The sequence below is a fragment of the Colobus angolensis genome, unplaced genomic scaffold (assembly GCF_000951035.1).
Source record: "Colobus angolensis palliatus isolate OR3802 unplaced genomic scaffold, Cang.pa_1.0 Scaffold35, whole genome shotgun sequence".
NCBI lineage: Eukaryota > Metazoa > Chordata > Mammalia > Primates > Cercopithecidae > Colobus > Colobus angolensis.
Window position 1 is genome coordinate 7827926 of NW_012116821.1, and position 13423 is coordinate 7841348.

Consider the following 13423-nt stretch of genomic DNA (forward strand, 5'->3'; position numbering starts at 1 on the left):
CGGGGAACCTGAGAGTTTCGCGCGCTGCCCGAGCCGCGGCGGAGACGACGGTTTCCCGCCGCGGAACGCCGCCGTCTTTGCGCCCAGCTCGGCTCTCGCATTCACATTCAGGGAACAAAGACTCCTGCTTGTGCTTCGCCCAGGAGGCCGCGCCAGTCCGCGGCCACGGTTTCTGGAGCAGATCTCACACGCGCACACACTCACTGGCACACATACTTTGGCCGCGAGAGGGACCCTCAGCACCCTACGTGCTCTGTGTCCTCGCTTCCTTGTACCGGATTCCCCCAGTCCACATGTGCCTGTCTCGTGGGCATGCGGCTGTGCCCACGTAGAAATGCGCTTCTGCTATTTCGGGTTGCCCTTGGAAGGGGAAGTCTGGGGAAGGGGTCTCTGCTTACTGCGATTGCTCCTCACGAGGCACCTCTCCTCTCCTTGTAGGCCTGTCCCACTGAGAAGCCCCGAGTTTGCATTTGGTTTACAGCCTGGGAGTGTGGACGGTGATGTACGACCACAACTCGGCTTCAAGTGCCAGTGCTTGGAGTGCAGGTTGGGTATGGTGGTATGGTGGTGGTTAAAAGCTGGTATTGAGCTTTGCACGAAGAACTGGGAGGCTAGATCACCCAGGGCCGGGCATCGTGATGCAGCATAAAATTTCAAGAATTTTCCGTTGCTGGTTTAAATACTTATAACACTGTAGAAGAAATCCACGCGTTTTTTTCTCTAAATTTAAGCAATCTTTTGTCATTAGAGTGCAGACCTGCAAAAGTAGAAATAATGTGTTTACAGTGGCTGGGCTCTCAGTCATTAGATTTTCACTATAAACATGTTGAGTGTCCATTTACAGAACGCATATCCCAGGGACATTCCAAAAGTGGAAGAGTCAAAGATTCAGTAGATTAACAGAGCATTGTGAGCTTCACAGTGAGGAATGGGGGGGCGGGGGGCAGGCACATGATAAAGCCATTTCCCTGAAGAGCTTACTTGAGGGTATAAGACATGTTACTTGGGGGTATAAGACATGTTAAAAAGAAATATTGCAAGTTTAAAAATAGTAGAAGGCCGGGTGCAGTGGCTCACACCTGCAATCCCAGCACTTTGGAAGGCTGAGGCGGGAGGATGCCTTGAGCCCAGCAGTTCGAGACCAACCTAGACAGCATGACGAAAACCGGGTATCTACAAAAAGTACAAGAAGTCTCAGCTATGGGGGGCCGAGGTGTAAGGATGGATCGCTTGATTCCAGGAGGTCCAGGCTGCAGTGAGCCATGATTGTACCACTGCATTGCAGCGTGGGTGACAGAGTGAGGTTCTGTCCTCCCTTCCCCGCCACAAAGGAAAACAAAACAAAACAACAACAACAACAAAAAAAAAACAGTAGAAGACAAATTCAAGAGGTCATACGTAGAGTGTTGGGTAAGTTTCAAGTGAATTGAAGATCAAAAGCTTCATTTGGAAGTGACTGTAAACTTGCAGCTTTGTAACTGTGCACCTTACCCTTGTAATTCATGCATATGGGCAAACCTTTGAGAACTCAGAGGTTGAATCTCAGAGATTGTTCTCTTTTAGCCACAAATTGCCTTGACCTTTGCCTTCCTCTTGTAGGCCTCCTTGTTCCTTCTGCATTTCTTCCTACCAGAAGTTATGATTGTTAATTGAGAGGAAATGCCAGCATTCCCTTCAAGGCAGAATTTTTGGTCAAAACTTTTCCCACCTCTTATTGAACAATTTTATGCCCTATTTATATCTATTAATAATTTAAGGTGGTGATTGTTCACTCTATTTTGCAAATCCAGTCACTGGAGGGACAAAATTTAAGATGTTTACCTAAGTAAGCTGGGTAAAATCACCATTTCAAACACCTAGTTGTGAGGGGATTCGTGGTAGAGGCCAGGGCTCTCCCTCTGAGGGGGCACCACTCACTCAGCACCTGTATCCTAGCCTAGTTCTCCTTACACCTAGGCCAGCTGGAGCCTCCCTCTCACCCCGGAGCCCACATTCTAGGAACCGAGCCTACTGCTCTTCAGCAAGTGCACATTTTCCTCTTGCGTTGACTTCTGTGTCCATCTCAATGAAGACAGGAAACCAGTAGGACGAGGTTCCTAATGAATATGTGACCCATCTGGTATAACTGCTCCCCAGTCTATGTCTGACACCCTCATTAGTCCCTTTCTCTGCTTACCCTCTCCTCAGCAAATTACTTTCGTGCAGTGTGTCTTTATTGAATACTGTGTACCAAAGAGCTATGAGCTGAAGCTCGCCCCTTGGGGCATCATTCCAGACAGGTTTCATCACCATGCTCTCCACAAGTATCTGCAGCTCCTGTCCTCTCTCTTCCCCTTTCTTCCCTTGGGCATGACAAACCCTGGCAAAGCGTCCCCTAGGTTGTTACAATGACTGTGGTGCATTTGGAGGGCAAGTATGTATGCTTTCAGTGTAAAAAAAAGCCGGGGTTCCACAAAAGAGTGAATATTTACCTGAAATGGAATTAGATAGAAGAGAAATTGGGAAGAATTCTCTGTGTTGGTAATAGGAGGTAATGATATTTGTCATTACCCAACCTTGAATTGTCAATAAGTTGCAGGTCCTGAACTAAGCATTTTATTTGCAGTGCTTAGACCTCACAAAGACCATGTGAGGTACATAAAATGGTGCTAAGTGGCATGGGGGGTTAAGAATTCAGGCTCTGAATTAAGTCTCATTCCTCATTTGCCAGCCATGTGACCTTCAGATGTTACTTAACCATGGAGCCTCAGGTCCTCATCCTTAAAATGAGAATACCTTCTAAGATTGTTGGAAGGATTGGGATAATTGAAATTATGAATCGAAAGCACTTAGTATTAGAGTACTAGGGAGTGCTTTAAAAATAGTCATGCCCAGGCTCCACCTTGGACCAACAGAATTAGAATTTCTGAGGGTAGGGTTGGCATTGATTGATTGATTGTTGTTGTTGTTGTTTTTAAATATTTGCCAGGTGAGTCTAAGGCAGTGGGGGTTAAGAACCCTGAGATAGATAGAGGTCTTTCCGCTGCACACGCCAGCGGCAGTGGGGGTTAGGAACCCTGAGATAGAGGTCTTTCCGCTGCACACGCCAGCGGCAGTGGGGGTTAAGAACCCTGAGATAGAGGTCTTTCCGCTGCACACGCCAGCGTTTGCCCTCAGCTCTGACTCTCTGGTTCCTGCTTAGAATGAGGACAGAGCCATTAACTGCCGACACACAGGGGGCAGCTTCCATACACAAAACATCTTGGTTTATTTCTAGAACAGCCTACCCCAGCAGGGACCATCCTTCTCATTTTATCAGGATTTGCCTCAGGTCACACAGTGAGTGGCAGGCCTAGGATTCGAACTGATGATTCTGAATCCATGGCACATTCTCCTCCTCCCCAACACTGCACTGCCTCTCCAAAATGGGCCTGAAGAAAGGGGACTTTATGTGAGCCTTTTGGCCTAGAGAAAAGGGCCTGGAACCAGATAAGCAAACATAACCCGAGACACTTCCCCAACCTGTCTAAAGCTAGTGGTTATCTGGCCAAATCTGCCCCAATAGGGTTAGTTTTTGGTTCTCTCCAGTGTTTTTCAAATTTTTTGCTCTCTTGAGGTCAGGAATTCAAGACAAGCCTGAGCAAGATAGCAAGACCCCCATCTCTAAAATCTTTTAAAAGTAGCTAGGTGTGGTGGCATGCACCTGTAGTCCCCCAGGTGCTTGGGAGGCCGAGGTGGGAGGATCACTTGAGCCCAGGAATTCAAGGCTGCAGTGAAATATGATTGTGCCACACTGCACTGCAGCTTGGATGACAGAGAAAGACTCCATCTCTTAAAAAAAAAAAATTTATTATTCTGTTGCTAACATTTAAAAGGAAGAGATTTCACCTAAAATTTGGATTTCTAGTTCTTCTTGAGAAGAAGATATGGTAACACCGGCTCTATACCCACAGGGCAACAGTTAGCTGGTATGTGCTCTAGTTAGTTCACCTTTTCATCATCAGGCTCTGCCCGCTGATCTCAGGGTGACTTAGCTACCCTGATTTGTATCTTCTACCTCCACAGTGGCATTGACCCACTCCAGTTCATGAGAGACGACTGTGCATATCCCTTGGTAGTTTGAAATGGACTATTATGGGAGTATTTACACAACAGAAATTGGCAAATACAACCATCAGGGCCTGCTTGCTTTTTTTTTTCTTTCCTTTTCTTCTTTGGGAGGGCCAGTCTGCCAGCACACCATTGCCCCTACTCCACTCAGCCACTGTCTTGCATTCTGAAGAGGAAGATTTGTTCTGAATAGAAAGTAAAGGAAACAGAAGCACTGGAGAAACTGTATCTCGATTCTGTTTAGCAACTGATTATACATTATCTAACCTTGTTTTTAAAGTACTTCAATTTAACACAATGGAGCAAATAACCAGAACAAACTTCCGGATGAAAACTAAAGCTGGATAAGATTTAAAAGTTTTTTTTAATGTATTTTATTGAGCTGGCAAAAAAGCGAGAAACCCACAGAGACCAAAAACAAAGTTAAGGTGGGAAGTGAGCACACTCCTAGAAAATCTGACAAACAACATTTGAGCTTCTACTTTGACAGGTGTGCAGAGTCTGGGACACAGAAGATAAATCCTCAGTCTTGTCCAAGATCAGGAGAATAAGAAGACTCTGCTCTCTAAAACCAGGAGTCCAAAGGGCCAAAGTAAAGGTGAATGTGAAATTAACCTGCTGTGCAGAAGAGGATCCCAGGAAAAATCGTCTGTCTTGATCAAAGTCCTGAATAAAGGAGTATAAAAAATTGTCTTCCTTGAGAATTCATAACTATGGTGTGGTCCATATATAATATTATGTCCCAAATTCATGATACCATGGAATTATTTTAAAAACTTCATGAGCCCCAGTTTGTGGTGCTTTTAACAACTGGCAGAAGGAAAGACACATCCTCTTGGAGGGCTATCTTGAACCTAGGCCCCAAAGAATTTCCATAACCATAATCAGAAAACACAAAACACATAATAAGCAAGGCTCCATATAAGAGCAGACAGAAACAAAATATAAGGTCAGATACACAAAGGCTTGGGTATGAAAATAAGCTGACACAGAAAATAAGTGTATCTAATAGGTTTAAACACATAAAAAGGAAGTTTGAAAATAGAAGAAAGGAACAAGAGTCTATAAAAAACAACTGAGTAGATTTGAAATCAAAATACTTCTTTGTTTTTTTTCCCAACTAGATATTATGTCCTTGAAGACACGGGGATCAGGCTAAACACTTGACATGTTATCATTTGTCAATTGAAGGAAGTTAGAAACAAAGTCCTCAATTTTTTTTTTTTGGAAACCCAGCAGTAAGAATGAGAGTTGTGACTAAATTTTTAAAATGTAAATGTAAAAACTCCTGTTGGAAATTCCAATCAATCTCTTCTAGAGGAAAGGAAGACAAAGTAAGAATTAATGCAATGCTTCCGGCTGACTGGCCTCCAGCAAATGGCATTGAGCTTTTTAAGTAGTCCATCTACTCCATTTCTCATCTTGCAAAACTTGTGAAGCGAGCATGTGTCCATGTCCACTTGTGAGAAAATCTACTTAAAATGTCGGCTGGGCACGGTGGCTCACGCCTATAATCCCAGCACTTTGGGAGGCTGGGGCGGGAGGCTCACTTGAGGCCAGGAGTTTGAGACCAGCCTGGCCAACATGGTGAAACCTCATCTCTATTAAAAATACAGAAATTAGCAGGGCTTGGTAGTGCACGCCTGTAATCCCAGCTGCTTGGGAGGCTGAGACAGGAGAATCACTTGAAACTGGGAGGCAGAGGATGCAGTGAGCTGAGGTCATGCCACTGCACTCCAGCCTGGGCGACCGAGCAAGACTCTCAAAAATAAATACATAAATAAATACAATGCCTAGTAATTGGAACTTTAAATACAAATTGCTTTAAAACATTGATGTGGCACGGGCACAGTGGCTAATGCCTGTCATCCCAGCACTTTTGGAGGCCCAGGTGAGCGGATCATGAGGTCAGGAGTTCGAGACCAGCCTGGCCAGCATAGTGAAATACCATCTCTACTTAAAACACAAAAATTAGCCGGACATGGTGGCAGATGCCTGTAGTCCCAGCTTCTTGGGAGGCTGAGGCAGGAGAATGCAGTGAGCCGAGATTGCACCACTGCACTCCAGCTTAGGCAACAGAGCGAGACTCCATCCCTGTCCCCCCCCCCAAAAAAAATTGATGTGGTACTTCAAAGAAAGCAAGGCCATGTGGAACCATTCATTACTCTGCAGAATACATTGCATCTCCCTGGTTTGGCTTGGCATGTCCACTTATGTGTAAAGTTTCCTGGAATAACCTGGTACTAAAGCCCCCCAAAGGATGTGATTTGGGGCTCCAGGGACATTAAATCTGATTATTGTTCCTCCCACAGCCATATCTAGAAATCGAGTAAACCTGTGAAACTGGAAGACAGCAGAGGAAAAATAAAATGGGAAATTTTGCAATTCTGATGTAAACATCAGTCTAAAATTTTCAAGCTAGCAAGATATGAGGCCTGTGCGCACGTGACAGCAAATGTTGGCATAGAAAACTGCTAAGTAAAGCAACTACCAGAAAGCTGACCAGAAGGAGGTTCCTTCAGGGTGGCGTACCCAGGAGGGCATGGAACCTCTAAGCCCCTTCCCCTATACCTTGCCCTCTATATCTCTTCTTCTGTATCCTTTGTAATATTCTTCATAATAAACCTATAAACCTCTAGGTGAGGACACACGTAGAGTGCCCGGGGAAGGCAAAGGCTCCAGTGATGTAGAAAATACTGTAGGTCCTGATATTAGGACAGTGTAAATGACCCTGGTTGACAGTGTAAATAACCCAGTAGAGAGTCAACAAGAACATCAGCTAATAGCAGGGGCACAGAATGAAGCAAAAAAACAAAGAAATGGAGCTAAACGACAATACTCAGCCTTGCAAGGCCTCTCCTGCCCCTGTCAGAAGACAGCGGCACCCGTGGAAGAGTGTGAGTATGGGAGAAAGGCAAGTCCCATGGACAGATGGGGAACCCTTTGCTCTCGTTTCTCCAGCTGTATTGTGTTCTGTTTACCTGTAGACAAAGAAAGAAAAAGTGAAAGAAAAGTACCAAGTCAAGCTACCACAGCCACTATACAGATAGTGTATTTGAGTCTGAATGCTATCCATTAGCGATGGTTAAACCGTCTCAGAAGAAAATTTTTCCTTTGTTGGAGGAAATTTTCTCTCAGTTCAGGTCCTGGTTGAGCCCTACTTGGTGGTCTCTCAGAGAAGGGGTCCTAATGGTGTTAGTGGGACAAGCTTGTGAGGCTTTGTCTTCCCACTCCAAGAGATGGTATCCAAGTCATCTGGCCTGAGACCATTGGAGTTTTCACCAGAGAAATGGTTTTGGCTGGAGGTCAGATTCACTTTCCTCAGAGAGCAGCTCTGCTCCACGTGTCAGAAAGGCTTACCTCCACTCCTTTCCCACTCCCTGGCATAGTTCACATTCCTTTAATATCCCATATCTGTGTCTCCTTAGGGGCTCCTTGTGCTCATTTCTGGAGAGACAGCTGAAGCCACCAAAATAGGTGACAAAATCACTAAGTGAGACATCTGTGAGGAGGAAGTCTCCAGGCCTTCAAACACAAGTTATTTTATGAAAGCATAACATCTGAACCTCACACATTCACACAGTATCAAGAGTCCTTTTGCAACTTCACTTCTCAAATGTATAATCTGAAGGGTTTTTTTTTTACACTTAAAATGACTTTTATAAAATCTGTATTTTGGAAACAAATAATGAAGCCAAGTGAGTAATTCCATAAACAAACACAATCCCTGCGGTCCTATTTAGGGAACTTGACCAAATCTGGTCCCTTTGGGCCAGGCCTTCCTATTCTCTATGGAAAGTGAAACCCCTCTTGGAGTTTCTGGGGATACTGCCATCTGGTAAAAAGATGAGGTTTGAGCTTGGCCCTTTCTTTTCACTTGTGCCATGAAAATATTAACGTCTTGTTGAAGAGGGAGTAGGTTGTCATGACAACCATGACCAGTAGGGTCCATGTGACCTATGTGGAGCCTGGGAACCAGAGAGGCTGTGGCCTGCACAGGCTCGCCTTTCTTCAGTGGATGGGCAGCAGAATAGGGCTACAGGAAATGTCAGTGGCCTCAGAAACCACTGTCAGCAGCCCCTCAGACCTGATAACTCTGGGTAAAGTAGCAAAATCAGGTTTCTTTCCTTGCTAAATAATCAGATCTGAAGAAAACTCCTGGCAGAAGAATTCCATGCGGCCCAGTCCAAAAGAGGCAGCCATCTTGACCCATTTCCCTCTTATAAACTCGATATTATAAAAAAAGTTTTGTTGTCAAACTAATTGATCCCCAAGGGAACAATGAGAATTGCATTCCTTTCACAAAAGTATAAAAACTAGTTTATCTATATATGTTTTCAGTTAGTCCCTCTCCACTTTTTCACAATTGTTGTACATTAATATTGGAATTATACCGGGTCAAAATTCATAGGTCATATTAATATTGGAATTAGACCAGGTCAAAATTCATATGTCATGTTGCTTAATTTCTGCATTCAAGAAATACTCAGAAGATGAAAATGTTATATGGCTTGGAAAATTCTGTCTAGAACTCTTTAATACCCTACCTAGTTCTACTTCATTCTCTCATATGTAAAAAATGTTTACTAACCATGCATCTTTCAACTTATCCAAAATGAAACAAATATTTTATAAAACACCTATATTTTTTGCTTGTCCCACATCCATGAGGATGGTATTTCTGTCTCCTTCTTCAGCATATACATTTTTTTTCCATTTTTTATCAAGAAATATGCATATAGGCCTGGCTCAGTGGCTCATGCCTATAATCCCAGCACTTTGGGAGGCTGAGTTAAGTGGATCACTTGAGGTCAGGAGTTCAAGACCAACCTGGCCAACATGGTGACCCCTGTCTCTACTAAAAATACAAAAATTAGCTGGGCATGGTGATGGGCATCTGTAATCCCAGCTACCCAGGAGCCTGAGGTGGGAGAATTGCTTGAACCTGGGAGGCAGAGGTTGCGTGAGCAGAGGTTGCGTCACCGCACTCCAGCCTGGATAACAGAGCAAGACTCCATCTCAGAAAAAAAAAAAAAAAAGAGGAAAAGAAATATAACATACATATAGAAAACTGAAAAACATTTATGTTAACAGTACAGTTTAATGAATTATTATAAAGAGAACAACCAAGTGTAACTATCACCCAGATCAGGAAATAGAACATTACTAGTCCCCTATAAATCCCTGGAGTGCCCTTCCCCATCAAAACCATCCTCTCAACTCGGTGCAGTGGCTCACACCTGTAATCCCAGCACTTTGAGGGGCCAGGTTAGAAGTATCACTTGAGCTCAAGAGTTCAAGGTTGCAGTGAGCCATGATGGTGCCACTGTACCAGCCTGGGCAACACAGCAAGACCCTGTTTCCAATTAAACAACAAACCTCTCTTCTCTCTCCCTAAAAGTAATGATTTTCCTAACTTCTGTGGTAATCATTTCTTTGCTTTTCTTTATATCTTGCTGTGTTTGCATCCCTAAACACTGTAATCTCATTTTTTTCCTGTTTTTGATTTTCATATGAATGGGATCACACTGCATATGTTCTTTTGTGTCTTGCTGATGCTTCTCAATATTATGTCATGAGATTCACCTATGTTGCTGTGTGTTGCTGTAGTTCATTCATTTTCATGGCCATATGATAGTTCATTATAGGAATAGTTTTCTATCTCTAATCTGTAATAGTTACTTTGTCGATCTATTCTAATGTTGATGGCTAATTGGGTTATTTCCAGTTTAGGGCAATTGCAAACATTGTTGTTCTAAACATTCCTGGGCACATGTGCATGAGCTTAATATATGCTTTTATTTATGTATTTATTTTTAATTTTGTAGAGATGGAGTCTCAATATGTTGCCCAGGCTGGTCTCGAACTCCTGGCTCCAAGTGATCCTCGTGCCTCAGTCTCTCAAAGTGCTGAGATTACAAGTGTGAGCCACCATGCCTGGCCCGAGTTTAGTATATACTTAATAGAACAATTCCTGGGTAATAGCCCTGTGCATCTTCCACATCACTCAAGGCCAGATTGTTCTACAAAGTGGCTGTAGGGTTTATACTCTCCACAGCACCGTGTTGAGTATCTACTTGGCCACATTGGAATTGTTGGACTATTTAATTTTTGTATTTTCTTCTTTTAGTGATGATGGATTTAAACAATTAGATTTAACAAAGATTTACTGCATACCTACTAAGTAGTAGTACCTATACTAGAATCTTCTGGATATATATATTTAATCATCATAAAAACCATAATATAAAGGATTAGAAAATCACCCCTATAAAGGAGATAATTTTCTCCCCGTTATATAAATGAGGAGATTGAAGCTTGGCCACAGGCCTGAGATTTCCCAGCTGAGGTGCTGGCAGAGCTGAGATGTGAACCCAGGCCTGGCTGACTGTAAAGACCACACTCTCCGCACGTTGCTACAGTCTCCATCCCTGCACCCCGCTTCCCCTCATTTTCACCTGGAAGACAGCTGGCCAGGTTGGAGGCATGTTGCTGCTGGCCCACATGAGCCCCTCACTGGGGACCAGGCCCTGGCTCTGGCCTCACAGACGCTCTGCTTTAACTAACGAAGTTTACCATCCAAGGAAACGTTGCAGGAGGGTCATGCTGCAGTAGCCCAGTAGAATCACAATTCTTCTGTTAGAAATGATTTTTCTTAGATACTCCTTTAACTGTTTTTTGTTTGCTTGTTTGTTTGTTTGTTTTTTGAGAGGGAGTCTTGCTCTGTAGCCCAGGCTGGAGGGCAGTGGCATGATCTTGGCTCACTGCACCCTCCACCTCCCGAGTTCAAGTGATTTTCCTGCCTCAGCCTCCCAAGTAGCTAGAATTACAGGCATGCGCCACCGCGCTGGCTAATTTTTTGTATTTTTAATAGAGAGAGGGTTTTGCCATGTTGGCCAGGCTGGTCTCGAACTCCTGACCTCAGGTGACCTGCTCGCCTCAGCCTCCTAAAGTGCTGGGATTACAGGCGTGAGCCACCACGCCCAGCCACCTTTAACTGTTTATTCTGTTTTGTTGAAAGATGAGAAGCCCACTTCCTTCTCTCACAGCCTCAGCCTCATTTACTTCTATAAGTCCTTTTGCAGTGGGGTCTTTCCTCTCTTACTCTGAGCTACTAGAGGGTAAAGTCTGTCTCCTAGTCCCTTTTTAGAAAAGCACATGTTGAAGGCCCTGGTTGCCCAGGTCAGGAATCAATGTGGAAGAAGGGGCACAGGAACCAGGAGATGTGGCTGCTTTACCCTGCTTCATCCTTGGCTCACCCAACACATTTGACCTTCCTGAGTTTCAATTTCCTCTTTTATAAATGAAAGTGCTGAACTAGAGAATCTCAGACACACTTTCTAGTGCACTTCTGTGACTATGTTAATGAATTTCTTCAGCAAGCATTTACCCAGCACCTTCTGTATGCGCCAATTTACAAGCAACACTTCTCTCCCATATCACTGACAGGTAAAATTCCACAAGGCTGTTGTGTTTTCCCCTGTTTACGTGTTTGTGGATGTTCACTATTTCTTCATGGTTTAGCTATTTCTAACCTTTGAACTTAGCTGATTTTTTAGCAAGGGCTGTTTTCTCACTAGACTGGAAGCTTATTGGGGCCAGGCATTGTGTCTAACTGGTCTTTGTATACTCAGCACATAGCAGGCACTCAATAAATGTAGAATGAAGGAAGGGAGGGAGGGAGGAAGGAAGGTTTAATCCCTGGACTCTTCCCATATCTATGATATCACTAGGCACAAGAAACAGTTGGTAGTTAAGCCACAGTCCCTGACCACAGAGGGTGCCATTGGTAGCAGGCTCTGACCTTTTACCAAATCAGCAAATCATCAGAGCTATAGAAAATCAGATTATTTTTATCGAAGCTTTTTGCAGGTACCTAATGTAATCATGGCCCTGATAAAGGATGCCAAGTGCTCCTGAGTGCGAAAGAGGAGAGAAAAAGTCTATAATTAGGTTATTGGACTCATTTGACTTCTAATCATAGAAAGTCTACTGCTCTGGGAGATCCTCATTTCTGCTGAATTGGCATTGCCATAAGGCAACTGGTTCTTGTTAGTTTTTGTCAGAGTGTTTCAGAGATGTTCTTTGGGAAGATCTCATTTTCTTTACCTGCATCCAGCTGTGGGTCCAAACTTCCTGGTGATCTGTGATTTATTATAATCTGCCCCAATTAGCTTTTTCCTTCCTATAGTTTCCACTTTACCCCTCACTTGAGCATAAGATATAAAATTTTTCTTGTGTTCTTCTGTGCTTAGCCAGGGTACCTTCTAGCACTCACATGGCAACCCTTGCCCTCCCAAAAAGAAGGCTTGGACTTCTAGAGCTCCTCCTGGAGGGCAGCGGGTGGGAGACAGACTGCCCCCACCCCCAACCAAAATCTGATCACTGGCTGGGCTTGGAGGATCAGGTCACTGATTAATTTTTTTCTTTACCATTTCCCTCTAAGGTATCCAAGATAAGAGGACTAATTTCTAGGTAGAGAAGCGAAATCTGTTTTTCAAAGTGCTGGAATGACCCTGTAATAGAGCCCAGTCGATGGCTTCAGGCTAAGTTCCTATCTCACAAGGCTTACATCTCTCTAGCCAGCTGGGCCTTGGAGAGGTTCTGAAGGAAGACCTCAGCCACGGAACCACTCACAGCCACCTACTCCTCTCCTGTTTGAGGTTCTGGGGTCCTGAGACGGCATCTGACCACAGGTGGTCTGGCCTTTACCCTGATGTGGTGTGGGAGTGCAGAGGGGTGAACTGTCCTCAGCTCTATACATAGCAGGCTATGCGAATGTCAGGAGTTGAGGTCCTAAGGTAAGAATGGGTCCATCATCTTGCTTTTGTCCGGTCTGGCTCCCCTAGGGTCGGGGTTGGGGGCTCATTGCAGCAGCTGCTGGCCTATCAGGCTGCCGTTTTTATTATGGTAACTGCCCCCATTTCTTCCCCTCCCCTCTCCTCAGTAGTCCTCAGTTATTTAGCAGTGAACACTTCCAGAGGGACCCTGAGGGGAAGGCATTCTGTCAAGTGCCAAGTCCCTGTCTGCCCCGTGCAGTGCTAATGTCAAGGCTGTGAAGCTAAGCCCTATATAGGTCCATTCTTTAAAAACTAGATGGTGGAGTTCTTCAAGAACGCCTTCTGGGTTTCCTGGAGCTGTTACAACAGCTCTGCCAGTGGCCTCCAAACACTGCCTGAGATTGAGAAACTGTACGTCATGCAACCATGTGCTACTATTTTTTAATGGTATTTATACGCCTTATAAATATTTATCATTAGAATTTTTCTCAATCAATGGGTAATAGTAATCATGGGAGTGGCCTTGAAGCCATCTGACATTAAAAAGGGCTATC